Consider the following 13249-nt stretch of genomic DNA (forward strand, 5'->3'; position numbering starts at 1 on the left):
GGGCTCCTGTAGAGGGACCGTCAGAGTTCATTTTCTCCAGTATTTGCATAAAGCGAAGTGGGAGGTCTGAAACTTGCTCTAGTAAATTTCCTCTACAATCTCTAGAAGCCTGTAAAAGCACTTGTGAAACGCCGTGTGTTCATCGCTGCCCTTTTTTCCACGTGCCTGTTTTTAGCTGTCTTCTATTATGTCAGTTGGGACTGACGTATAGTCGTTTTTTAACTCCTCTGTCTTCGTGTTCTATAGCTTTGACTTGGGCGCGTATGACCCCAATTGTTTTTTGCGCCCTAAAGCAAAACAAAACCAAACCAACCAACAATCCTTAACGGAGACGGAGTTCGACAAAATCCAGCATGTATAAAGTAACACAAAAACTGATTCAAAGACCTTCAATAGTTGTTACACTGCACGTAGTTTACGTGTAAAATATCGATGGCTTTCTCTGAGTTTTCAGTGAGATATAAAAGAATGAACCAAATTTCACCGTCGAAGTGTCAGAGGTTATTCAGCGGTACATCCCGAGTATTTTGCTATAAGCGACCCAGGCACTTCGATGGCTCGTTACAGAGATATTGAATTTCGACTGTTTTCTTGCTCCAGTTACTTTCGTATCTGTATTGCACTGGTATTACCATGGATAATGTCGTCACTGATGAAGAGCTGGCCAGTATGCACCTCGTGCATGGGTTCACAGAATGCAGTGGGAAAGCGATACAAAGGCGCAAAGCTGAGTTGTTCCCCTACCGACTGCAATCACGTCACAATACTTTGGTTCTGACTGAAACTGCCATGTTACTCCTGTTATGTGTTGAACGTTTTGGCTATTTCATATTACTAGTTTCCTCCCTCCTCTGAATGAGTTTCACAGAAACAATACTACTACAACTACTACGTGATCAGGCCCAGTGGACCGCACGCATCTACAAGTTTCCCTCCTCCACTGTATTCTGTCCATTGCTGCTATCCGCCATCCGTTCACATCTATTGACACTTGGTTTAAATCTTCATGGAGTCCATCCCTCCAACGTTTCTTGGGTCTCCCTGGCGGTCCCTTTCCTGTAGGTGTGAAATCCTGGAGCTTCCGAGGCCATTTGTGATCCTCCATCTGGGCCATATGGCCGGCCCACTGAATTCGTTTGGCTTTGAAAGTTCCTGCTATGCTGGGCTGCTGGTATAGTTCCTCAAGCTCTTGGTTGTATCTGATCCTCCATTCCCCTGTATCTGCATCCAGAACCGGACCGAAATCTTCCGAAGCACTTTTCTCTAAAAAACAAGGAGCTTATGGAAGTCCTGTTTCCGGATACTGCATGTCTCACAGCCATATAGAACAACAGGCTGTATTAGGGTTTTGTACAGTCGAATCTTGAACTGTCTGGAGCGATATTTGGTCCGATGCAGTTGTGCTAGGCTGTGGTAAGATCGGTTTCCTGCTTGTATTCTGGCATTGATCTCTGCTTCACATGACGAGTTCTCAGTGACAAGTGCCCCTAGGTATTTGAATTCTTGCACTCTCTTGAAGGCCAACTGCAGTGATTGTAGATGATCGGCAGTCTGACAATGATCACGTGTCATAACGAGGTACTCTGTCTTGGCTTCGTTTATGTTTAGCCCAAATTTGCTGGCAGCCTTCTTTAGTGTTTTGGTCATTTGCTCCAACTCCTCTTCCGACCTAGAGAGTAAACAGATGTCGTCTGCATAGGCTAAGTATGCCAGTCTCTTTCCTTCGATTTCAATACCTTTGTTCTCTTGGAACGTCTCGCGTACGATCTTCTCGAGGGCAAAGTTGAACAGGATAGGGGACGAACCGTCTCCTTGCCTGAGTCCTGTCACAATTTCAAACTCCTCAGTGACGCGATTTCCCATCTCCACCTTTGTATGCGTTTCGTTCAGACAGATCTTTATCAGATTGATGAGTTTCTCTGCTGTGCCAAACTCTCTTAAACAGAAACATTACTGGTTACAGCAACAAACCGAATTGATCATGATTGCGTCATTACTCTGTAACAACCTGCCGGAGCCCATGGGCACCTTGCGTCAAAATACTCAGAAGACACCCCTGAACCATCGCTGCAGATTTTATCGGTTTCACTATATACTCACACTGAGGTAATAAAACTCACGGCATAACTCCTAATATTGTGTCGGACCTCTTTTTGCCCGGCGTAGTGCAGGAATTCTACGTGACATGGACTCAAGAAGTCGTTGGAAGTCACCTGTCACTGCCTCTACAGCTGTCCATAATTGCGAAAGGGTTGCCTGTGCCGGATTTTGCCCACGAACTGATCCCCCGTTTATGACCCACAAATGTTCGATAGGATTCATGTCGGCCGATTTGGGCGGCCAAAAAGTTTCTCTCGACTTATCCAGATTGTTCTTGAAACCAGTCGCGAACAATTGTGGCCCACTGACAAGGCGCATTGTCATCCATAAAGATTCCAGCCTTGCTTGGGAACATGAAGTTCACGTAAGGCTGCAAATGGTCTCCAAGTAGACGAATATAACCATTTTCAGTCAATGATGGGTTGAATCAGATCAGAGGATCCAGTCAGTTCCATGTAAGTACAGCCCAAACCATTATGGCGCCACCGCCAGCTTGCATAGTGTCTTGTTGACAACTTGGCTCCATGGCTTCGTGGAGTCTGTGCCACACTCGAGCCTCACCATCAGCTCTTACAAACTGAAATCGGGACTCATCTGACAAAGCCAATGGTTTTCCAGTCGTCTAGGGGCCAACAGATGTGGTCACGAGCCCAGTAGAGGCGCTGCAGGCGATATCGTGTTGTTAGCGAAGGCACCAACGTCGGCCGTCTGCTGCCAAAGCCCATTACAGCCAGATTTCCCGCGCTGTCCTAACGCGTACGTTCGTCGTTCGTCCCACATTGATTTCTGCGGTTATGTCAAGCAGTGTTGCTTGTCTGTTAGCACTGACAACTCTACGCAAACGCAGCTGTTCTCGGTCGTTAACTGCGCTGTCCATGGTGAGACGTAATGCCTGAAATGTGTTATTCTCGGCACGCTCTTGACACTGTGTGTCTCGGCAAACTCAGTTCCCTAAAGAATTACGAAATACAATGTCCCAACACTGTAGCTCCAACTACCACTCCGCTTTCAAAGTCTGTTAACTGCCGTCGTCCGTCTATAATCACGTCGGAAACCTGTTCACATGGATCACCTGAGCACAAGTTACATCTCCGCCAATGCACTGACCTTTCGTACCTTTGCACACGATACTACTGCCATCTGGATATGTCCATATCGCTGTCTCATCAGTTTTGTTAACTTAGAGTATCTTCTTAGGCAAAATTTTTTGAAGACAAAATAGTCACCCATTCGGATCTATGGGCACAGACTACTCTGGAAAACGTCCTCATCAGGGTAAACCTAGATTGCTTTGTAATGTGGTGCTACAGAAAAAATGCTGAAAACTAGATTGGTATATTGAGTGACTAATGAGAAGTCACGGAATGGTACTGGTGAGAAAAGAAATGGATGGCACAACTTGTGGCTCGGTAGATGGGATAAATTTTGAGGTGTCAAGGAAATCGTCAGTTTGATAATAGAGGGTGTGTATCATAAGAATTGTAGAGGATGAGTAAGGGACGAATGCGGTAAGCTGGTTCAAATGGATGTAGGCTGCATCAGTTATTCTGAAATGAAGAGGTTTGCTCAGGATAGACCAGCATGGGGACCTGCATCAAACCAATCTTTGAGCTGAAGATCAAAACACAGCAGTATAAACACTGCATAACACAATTAAAGGACCGCCGTTCGAAAACTCGTGTTTTCCATTGTAAAGCACAAGTTTCAAATTTGGCTCAAAGTTGCCTACTTTCTTCCTTTGTAATGGTGCGACGTCTTCCTCAGAACGGTGTTGCCTCAGACAGCAAGGAGTCGACAAGCGTGAAGGAAATGACCAGAGCTCAGAAGTTCATATGAGCTCTAAAGGGGGTTAATGCTGTCAAATCGGCACCAGATTTCACCAAAATTCTATCCAACGCCACTGTGGACGTGACACACAATGAGAAGCTCGTCACATCGCCCTCATACCCACAGTTCACTCCTTCTTTTGATGCCTCTGCGATGGAGGTGAGGATCACGACACCCAGCACTGAAATCTTCCACTGCTAGTCTGGCGCCTGCTTGTGGGTGTGAAGAATCTAAAGGGTATCAAAGGGGTTGCCGGCACTCCAGGCGATAGAGCAGCAGCAGAACGCAATTCCGGTGATTGGGTGTCGAAGTCTCTTTAGAGGTATATTTTTACAGTGCTCAACCAAGATGCGAAGGTGGCTTCAAAAAATGGTTCAAATGGCTCTGAGCACTATGGGACTTAACATCTGTGGTCATCAGTCCCATAGAACTTAGAACTACTTAAACCTAACTAACCTAAGGACATCACACACATCCATGCCCGAGGCAGGATTCGAACCTGCGACCGTAGCAGTCGCGCGGTTCCGGACTGCGCGCCGAGAACCGCTTGACCACCGCGGCCGGCTGCGAAGGTGGCACTGAGGGTGTTGCGAAGCTGGGGATCTAAGACGGACCCTTTGCCATTTTATTCATACGAATGTCAATTTTGCTCCCTTCATGATTACGTCACAGGAGGGCTTGAAACAGGGAGGCTGGAAGAACATAAATCTTTGCTGCTTAAAATCATGTTCAGATTTCGGCGTCTGGTATTGAACGGTCCCTAGCAGTTCCTGCCTGTATACTCTCACAGGGTTAGATGAAGATCGCTTAGACGCATTGTCCACAATGAAACACATTCATGTACTCGAGAACTGGCAAATGTGATGAACTGTGATCATTCAACCATCGTGCGACATTTGTATACAATGGGGAAGGTTCAGAAATTGGATGTTTGGGTACCACACGCTGTAAGCCAAAATCACAAAAATCAGTGGGTCGCCAAGATGTGCATCTCTGCTTGCTCGTCATTAATTGTCTCGTGAACAACGTCGACCACTCCTGTCCTGTTTCGTCACTGGTGAAAATAAATGGCGTCTTTATGCTAACCTAAGGAAAAGAAAGGAATGCTTGAGCCCAAACAAAGCAGTAACCCCCATTGAAAGATATGTGCGCACCCACAAAAGATTTAAGTATGCATCTGGTGGGGCAGTGAGGGTGTGCTGTAGTACGAATTACTTCCCTGAGATGACGTTTACTGTCAACAACTGCGACGTCTTGCAAACGCAGTCCAAGAACAACGACCAGGAATCTTCGTACATCCATATTTAAACACTATTTACTGCCCGCCATCCACGTGGAGCACTTGTTGGTCTCACTGCGGATTTCTAGACTGAGCCACACACAATTGATTTCATCAAAGTGTACGGACCTGAAGATGGCGTTGACGCAACGTCGAAACTAGTAGCGAAGTAAATATAAAATCTTAAGTACAGCTGGAGGAACTTCATTTTTAATAAAAATAAAAACGACCAGGAAGGCCCTCCAGAATTCTGCTACACTGACAAAAAACGTTAGACAAGAGTTGTGTTCGGAAGTCATTCCACACCCACCTTATTCACCTGTTCTTGTGCCCTCACTCTTTTACTTTTCCCATTGTCTATCGAACAACCTTCAAGGAACTCCATTTCCGAATGAGTATGCACACGGAACGTGACTCGACGAGTTCTTCGCCACAAAATCACGTTTTTTCTACAGTTGCGGAATCGAAAGGTTAGCTCAGAGTAAGCAGACTGTTATAAATAGTGAAGAAGAATATACAGGGTGTTACAAAATGGTACGGCCAAACTTTCAGGAAACATTCCTCACACATAAAGAAAGAAAATATGTTATGTGGACATGTGTCCGGAAACGCTTACTTTCCATGTTAGAGCTCATTTTATTACTTCTCTTCAAATCACATTAATCATGGAACGGAAACACACAGCAACAGAACGTACCAGCGTGACTTCAACCACTTTGTTGCAGGAAATGCGCAAAATGTCCTCCGTTAGCGAGGATACATGCATCCACCCTCCGTCGCATGGAATTCCTGATGCGCTGATGCAGCCCTGGAGAATGGCGTATTGTATCACAGCCGTCCACAATACGAGCACGAAGAGTCTCTACATTTGGTACCGGGGTTGCGTAGACAAGAGCTTTCAAATGCCCCGATATTGAAAGTCAAGAGGGATGGGGTCAGGAGAGCGTGGAGGCCATGGAATTGGTCCGCCTCTACCAATCCATCGGTCTCCGAATCTGTTGCTGAGAAGCGTACGAACACTTCGACTGAAATGTGCAGGGGCTCCATCGTGCATGAACCACATGTTGTGTCGTACTTGTAAAGGCACGTGTTCTAGCAGCACAGGTAGAGTATCCCGTATGAAATCATGATAACGTGCTCCATTGAGCGTAGGTGGGGCCCAATCAAGACATTACCAACAATGTCTGCCCAAACGTTCACAGAAAATCTGTGTTGATGATGTGATTGCACAATTGCGTGCGGATTCTCGTCAGCCCACACATGTTGATTGCGAAATTTTACAATTTGATCACGTTGGAATGAAGCCTCATCCTTGAAGAGAAACATTTGCACTGAAATGAGGATTGACACATTGTTGGATGAACCATTCGCAGAAGTGTACCCGTGGAGGCCAATCAGCTGCTGATAGTGCCTGCACACGCTGTACATGGTACGGAAACAACTGGTTCTCCTGTAGCACTCTTCATAGAGTGCCGTGGTCAACGTTGCCTTGTACAGCAGCAACTTCTCTGACACTGACATTAGGGTTATCGTCAACTGCACGAAGAATTGCCTCGTCCATTGCAGGTGTCCTCGTCGTTCTAGGTCTTCCCCAGTCGCGAGTCGTAGGCTGGAATGTTCCGTGCTCCCTAACACGCCGATCAATTGCTTCGAACGTCTTCCTGTCGGGTCACCTTCGTTCTGGAAATCTGTCTCGATACAAACGTACCGCGCCACGGCTATTGCCCCGTGCTAATCCATACATCAAATGGGCATCTGCCAACAACGTATTTGTAAACACTGCACTGACTGCAATACCACGTTCGTGATGAACACTAGCCTGTTGATGCTTCGTACTGATGTGCTTGATGCTAGTACTGTAGAGCAATGAGTCACATGGCAACACAAGCACCGAAGTCAACATTACCTTCCTTCAATTCGGCCAACTGGCGGTGAATCGAGGAAGTACAGTACATACTGACGAAACTAAAATGAGCTCTAACATGGAAATTAAGCGTTTCCGGACACATGTCCACATAATATCTTTTCTTTATTTGTGTGTGAGGAGTGTTTCCTGAAAGTTTGGCCGTACCTTTTTGTAACACCCTGTATTATTGACAACTAAAGTCTCTATTATGTGTATCTGTTGTGATTAGTAAACTTATGGAAAACGTTACGAACTTAGCAAACTGAGGAGCTACTTCACTGAGAAGTGACGGCTCGGGTCACAACAACTGAAAACGGCCCGGAGAGCGGTGTGCTGACCATACGCCCCTTCATATCAGCGTCCAGTGAGCTTATAGGGTGAGGAGAACACGGCGGTCGGTCAATACCGTTAGAGTCTTCCGAGACCTGTTCGGACTGACTTTAGTTTTAATTGCGTTACGAACCACTTTCACAATAATTGTCTATTAATCCGCTCTCGAACAGCGCGCGGGAAAAACGGACACCTATATGTTTCCGTGCGAGTTGTAATTTTACTTATTTTATTGTGATGATCGTTTCTCCCTTTGTATGTCGGCGTCAATAAAATATTTTCGCATTTGAAGGAAAAAGTTGACTATTGAAATTTCGTGAGAAGATTCCGGTGCAACGGGAAACGCCTGTGTTTTAATTATGTCCACCCAAAACCTGTATTACTTTTGTGACACTCTCCCTTATTTCTCGTAATTACAAAACGCGTATGTCCTTCTTTGAACTTTCTCGATGTACTCAGCCAGTCCTATCTGCTAAGGATCCCAGACCACACAGCTGTACTCCGAAAGAGGACGGAGAAGCGTAGTGTAGGCAGTCTCTTTAACAATTCTATTTTATAAGTGTTCTGCCAGTAAAATTCAGTCTTTGGTTCGCTTCCCCACAACATTTTCTATGTGTTCTTTCCAATTCAAGTTGTTTGTAATTGTAACTCCTAGATATGAAGGGCTTATTTCAATAGTAGTACAAGTCCATTTTTGTTCATTCTGAGGTACAGAGTCCTAAAGTTAAAAGAGCGCTGAAAAATCTGCTGTTGAGATACCAGAAATATTAAAGTACACTCCTGGAAATTGAAATAAGAACACCGTGAATTCATTGTCCCAGGAAGGGGAAACTTTATTGACACATTCCTGGGGTCAGATACATCACATGATCACAATGACAGAACCACAGGCACATAGACACAGGCAACAGAGCATGCACAATGTCGGCACTAGTACAGTGTATATCCACCTTTCGCAGCAATGCAGGCTGCTATTCTCCCATGGAGACGATCGTAGAGATGCTGGATGTAGTCCTGTGGAACGGCTTGCCATGCCATTTCCACCTGGCGCCTCAGTTGGACCAGCGTTCGTGCTGGACGTGCAGACCGCGTGAGACGACGCTTCATCCAGTCCCAAACATGCTCAATGGGGGACAGATCCGGAGATCTTGCTGGCAAGGGTAGTTGACTTACACCTTCTAGAGCACGTTGGGTGGCACGGGATACATGCGGACGTGCATTGTCCTGTTGGAACAGCAAGTTCCCTTGCCGGTCTAGGAATGGTAGAACGATGGGTTCGATGACGGTTTGGATGTACCGTGCACTATTCAGTGTCCCCTCGACGATCACCAGTGGTGTACGGCCAGTGTAGGAGATCGCTCCCCACACCATGATGCCGGGTGTTGGCCCTGTGTGCCTCAGTCGTATGCAGTCCTGATTGTGGCGCTCAGCTGCACGGCGCCAAACACGCATACGACCATCATTGGCACCAAGGCAGAAGCGACTCTCATCGCTGAAGACGACACGTCTCCATTCGTCCCTCCATTCAAGCCTGTCGCGACACCACTGGAGGCGGGCTGCACGATGTTGGGGCGTGAGCGGAAGACGGCCTAACGGTGTGCGGGACCGTAGCCCAGCTTCATGGAGACGGTTGCGAATGGTCCTCGCCGATACCCCAGGAGCAACAGTGTCCCTAATTTGCTGGGAAGTGGCGGTGCGGTCCCCTACGGCACTGCGTAGGATCCTACGGTCTTGACGTGCATCCGTGCGTCGCTGCGGTCCGGTCCCAGGTCGACGGGCACGTGCACCTTCCGCCGACCACTGGCGACAACATCGATGTACTGTGGAGACCTCACGCCCCACGTGTTGAGCAATTCGGCGGTACGTCCACCCGGCCTCCCGCATGCCTACTATACGCCCTCGCTCAGAGTCCGTCAACTGCACATACGGTTCACGTCCACGCTGTCGCGGCATGCTACCAGTGTTAAAGACTGCGATGGAGCTCCGTATGCCACGGCAAACTGGCTGACACTGACGGCGGCGGTGCACAAATGCTGCGCAGCTAGCGCCATTCGACGGCCAACACCGCGGTTCCTGGTGTGTCCGCTGTGCCGTGCGTGTGATCATTGCTTGTACAGCCCTCTCGCAGTGTCCGGAGCAAGTATGGTGGGTCTGACACACCGGTGTCAATGTGTTCTTTTTTCCATTTCCAGGAGTGTATATATAATAATAATTAGCGTATCGCATTGGTGACCGGGAGCCCCCTCGCGGGGCTATTCGGCTGCCGCTCCAGAAGTTCTTTAACGCAACTGCGGCGACTTGCGAGTGAATGAGGATGAAATGATATGAGAGACACATAACACCCAGTCATCTCGAGGCAGAGAAAATCTCTGACCCAGCCGAGAATCGAACCCGGGACCCCGTGCGCGGGAAGCGAGAACGCTACCGCTTCACCACGAGCTGCGGACTAAGTACATAACTTTGAATATTTCTGGTATCTCAACTCCTATCTCCTAAAGTTAAAAGAGCGCTGAAAAATCTGCAGTTGAGATACCAGAAATATTCAGGTATATATACAGGGTGATTCAAAAAGAATACCACAACTTTAGGAATTTAAAACTCTGCAGCGACAAAAGGCAGAGCTAAGCACTATCTGTCGGCGAATTAAGGGAGCTATAAAGTTTCATTTAGTTGTACAAATGTTCGCTTGAGACGCTGTTGACTAGGCGTCAGCGTCAGTTGATGCTAAGATGGCGACCGCTCAACAGAAAGCTTTTTGTGTTATTGAGTACGGCAGAAGTGAATCGACGACAGTTGTTCAGCGTGCATTTCGAACGAAGCATGGTGTTAAACCTCCTGATAGGTGGTGTATTAAACGCTGGTATAAACAGTTTACAGAGAATGGGTGTTTGTGCAAAGGGAAAAGTTCTGGACGGCCGAGAACGAGTGATGAAAATGTAGCACGCATCCAGCAAGCATTTGCTCGCAGCCCAGGAAAATCGACTCGCAGAGCTAGCAGAGAGCTGCAAATTCCACAATCAACTGTATGGAGAGTCCTACGAAAAAGGTTAGTTATGAAACCTTATCGTCTGAAATTGGTTCAAGCACTGTGACAGAGCACTTCATCACTGGCCTCCAAGAAGCCCTGATCTTACCCCCTGCGATTTTTTCTTATGGGGGTATGTTAAGGATATGGTGTTTCGGCCACCTCTCCCAGCCACCATTGATGATTTGAAACTAGAAATAACAGCAGCTATCCAAACTGTTATGCCTGATATGCTAAAGAGAGTGTGGAACGAGTTGGAGTATCGGGTTGATATTGCTCGAGTGTCTGGAGGCGGCCATATTGAACATCTCTTAACTTGTTTTTGAGTGAAAAAAACCTTTTTAAATACTCTTTGTAATGATGTATAACAGAAGGTTATATTATGTTTCTTTCATTAAATACACATTTTTAAATTTGTGGTATTCTTTTTGAATCACCCACTTTAGGACTCTGTACCTCAGATTGAACAAAAATGCACTTGTACCACTACTGAAATAAGCCCTTTATATTTAGTTTAATTTACAGCCTTTAGATTTGACTGATTTATCGTTTAACCGAAGTTTAAAGGATTCCTTTTAGCACTCATGTGGACGACTCACACTTTTCATTATTTAAGATCAAATGCCAATTTTTGCACCTTACAGATACGTTTTCTAAATCGTTTTGCAATTTGTTTCGATCATCTGATGATGTTACTCGGCGATAAACGACAGCGTCATCTGCAAACAACCTAAGACGGCTGCTGAGATTGTCTCTCAAAATGTTTATGTAGATAAGGAACAGCAAAGGGCCTTGGGTAACGGCAGAAATCACTTCTGTTTTACTCGATGACTTTCCGTAAATTACTGCGAACTGTGGCCTCTCTGACAGGAAATCACGAATACAGTCACGAAACTGAGACGATGTTCCCTAAGGACGCAATTTCACTACAAGCTGCTTGTGTGGTACAGTGTCAAATCTCTTGTCAATAGCACTCAACATTTCGTGTGCGTAAAGAGCTAGTTACGTCACAAGAACGATGTTTTCTAAATCCATGTTGACTGTGTGTCAATAGACGGTTCTCTTCGAGGTAATTCATCTAAATATGTGACATAAAGGGCCATATCTTTTGACTGCTTTTACATAGAAGCTTCACTTTCCTAGGTCGGCAAGGGACCGTAGACTGTAGCGTGTACAATAATTTCAACTTGATACGTCTACACGTTCCTACGAGAAACGCTTGCCATTAGTCAGTCGGACAAACAGCCAGACATGCAAACAGACAACAAAGTAATCGTATAACGGTTCTGTTTTTACCGATCAAGGTACAGGCTCCAAAAAATTGGGATTTAACTTCTGGCCATTACAATTGCTACACCACGAAGATGACGTGCTACAGACGCGAAATTTAACCGAAAGGAAGAAGATGCTGTGACATGCAAATGATTAGCTTTTCAGAGCATTCACACAAGGTTGGCGCCGGTGGCGACACCTACAACGTGCTGACATGAGGAAAGTTTCCAACCTATTTCTCATACACAAACAGCAGTTGACCGGGGTTGCCTGGTGAAACATTGTTGTGATGCCTCGTGTAAGGAGGAGAAATGCGTACCATCACGTTTACGACTTGATAAAGGTCGGATTGTAGCCTAGCCCGATTGTAGTTTATCGTGTCGCGAACTGCTGCTTGCGTTGGTCGAGATCCAATGACTGTTAGCAGACCATGGAATCGGTGGGTTCAGGAGGGTAATACGGAACGCCGTCCTGGATCCCAACGGCCTCGGATCACTAACAGTCGAATGACAGGCATCTTATCCGCATGGCTGTAACGGATCGTGCAGCCACGTCTCGATCCCTGAGTCAACAGATAGGGACGTTTGCAAGACAACAACCATTTGCATGAACAGTTCGACGACGTTTGCAGCAGCATGGACTATCAGCTCGGAGATCGTGGCTGCGATTACCCTTGACGCTGCATCAGAGACAGGAGCGCTTGCGATGGTGTACTCAACGACGAATGGCAAAACGTCATTTTTTCGAATGAATCCTGTTTACAGCATCATGATGATAGCATCCGTGTTTGGCGACATCGCTGTGAACGCACATTGGAAGCGAGTATTCGTCATCGCCATACTGGCGTATCACCCGGCCTGATGGTATGGGGTGCCATTGGTTACACGTCTCGGTCACCTCTTGTACGCATTGACGGCACTTTGAACAGTGGACGCCATGCACGAGCCTTTCTGGATACAGAAAATGTTCGATTGCCGCCCTGGCCAGCACATTCTCCAGATCTCTCACCAACTGAAAACGTCTGGTCAATGGTGACCGAGCAACTGGCTCGCCACAATACGCCAGTCACTACTCTTGATGAACTGTGGTATCGTGTTGAAGCTGCATGGGCAGCTGTACCTGTACACGCCATCCAAGCTCCGTTTGACTCAATGCCCAGGCGTATCAAGGCCGTTATTACGGCCAGAGGTGGTTGTTCTGGGTACTGATTTCTCAGGATCTATGCACCCAAATTGAGTGAAAATGTAATCACATGTCAGCTCTAGTATAATATATTTGTCCAATGAATACCCGTTTATCATTTGCATTTCTTCTTGGTGTAGCAATTTTAATGGCCAGTAGTGTACATTACGAGTTAGAGGTGAGCAGTAGGTGATGATGGCTTTTACGTAAGCACATTTTGGGTTATTCTTTGGATGGTAATGATGAGGAAAAGGATCCCGAATTTGGTTCTTAGAAGGAAAGGGGGACGAGGGATGCTGGTTGGAAAACATGCGGTTGAGTATGTTGA

The sequence above is a fragment of the Schistocerca piceifrons genome, chromosome 6 (assembly GCF_021461385.2).
Source record: "Schistocerca piceifrons isolate TAMUIC-IGC-003096 chromosome 6, iqSchPice1.1, whole genome shotgun sequence".
NCBI classification, from domain to species: Eukaryota; Metazoa; Arthropoda; class Insecta; order Orthoptera; family Acrididae; genus Schistocerca; species Schistocerca piceifrons.